At 50.4% G+C, this 1,251-nt stretch overlaps 1 long non-coding RNA gene across 1 annotated transcript; it reads left to right on the top strand.

Moving 5' to 3' along the window:
• LOC116934081 lies at positions 1 to 389 on the top strand. Its single transcript, XR_004400479.2, has 3 exons — positions 1 to 74; positions 135 to 198; positions 258 to 389. It is a non-coding gene; the product is annotated as an uncharacterized LOC116934081 (long non-coding RNA).
• Positions 390 to 1,251: the final 862 nt, after the last annotated feature.

Here is a 1,251-nt window from a genome sequence, read left to right as displayed (position 1 = left end):
TTTATAGAAGTATTCCAGGTCTGACGTGGCCTACGTATGTGTGTAGCACGTCTCTAGTGATTGATCACGACCAGGTATTGTTGTGGCGAACTTGTATATGTATCATGTCTGATTGTGTCTCATTTCCCCTTTAGCAAAAGAGTATATGTGTGTTTGTAACGGGATCATCTGCCAAAGTGGACCTTGTGGTTCGCCTAGGTGAGTCCATTGAGACTAAGATATTATGATACCTGACTGACCTCCCTTCTCTTCTAAAGGTATCCCGACGTGTTCCCAGTCTAAGATATAGCACGAGTTTTGTACCCCACACAAATCCTGTCTTTGAGACAATAAAGTCAAAGCAAGTAGAAACCGAAGCCATCCAATACAACCACTGGGTTTCCCGAACATAAATAGTCCTTGGAACCGGAGACTTGTAATTAGAGAGGATGGATTTAACTACGGGTGCTACTAGGTCTCAGCCTACTGTCACGACCACGCCTAATCAACCAGATCTGATCAAAAGACAAACGACGTGCGAGGCCGTCCCTCTCGTGGCAATCTTAAGCTGGCGCCGCACCAAGATCCAAATGGATCAGCATTGGGCTAAACGGGGCCATTTATCGATCCGGCGCTTCCACCAGTGAGCCTAACCAGAGCGAGTATGTCCCATCAAGCCCTGGATCCTTCGGACGCAGGCTAGGGTGGCCCATCGACTAAATGCCAGAGCTCTCGCATCTCCTCTCGGTCTCAACCACCGACACGTACGCCAGACGGAGCTGTCGTTAGAGAAGAGTAAGAGAGAATCCGAAAGGGAAAACTCGTCCGGAGGAATCTTCGTCGGCAGATCACGTTGAGCTGTTCGATTATCCAGAAAACTATAGGAGACTATGGCTCTCGGGGTACCATCCAGGGTCTAGTAGACCATGTTCAACAGTTGCTGAGTGAGGCGGACGACCTCAACACGAGCCTTACCTTAGGTACGAGTAATGCGGAAGTTAACGAGCAGTACCGAATTCATCTAACCTATGTCCAGCAAGTGGGCGTAGTGACGGAAGACTTCCGACTTTATAAGGAGGCCCGAGTGGGCGACGCAACGACGAGAGCTGGTAGCGAGAGGAGCATGGCCCAGCGTTCGACGAGATCTTCACACCGTGACCAACCATTCGTGCACGGAAGAACGACTCATTCGCCCCACAATCCTCAACCTCACGCTTCACCGCTAGTACGGCTACACGACATCCCGTCTCAGCAGCAGAGTCAACGTTCGTC

The sequence above is a fragment of the Daphnia magna genome, linkage group LG10 (assembly GCF_020631705.1).
Source record: "Daphnia magna isolate NIES linkage group LG10, ASM2063170v1.1, whole genome shotgun sequence".
In the NCBI taxonomy this organism is placed as follows: domain Eukaryota; kingdom Metazoa; phylum Arthropoda; class Branchiopoda; order Diplostraca; family Daphniidae; genus Daphnia; species Daphnia magna.
The sequence above is the reverse complement of the archived record's forward strand: the minus strand, read 5'-3'. Positions and strand labels throughout refer to the sequence as shown.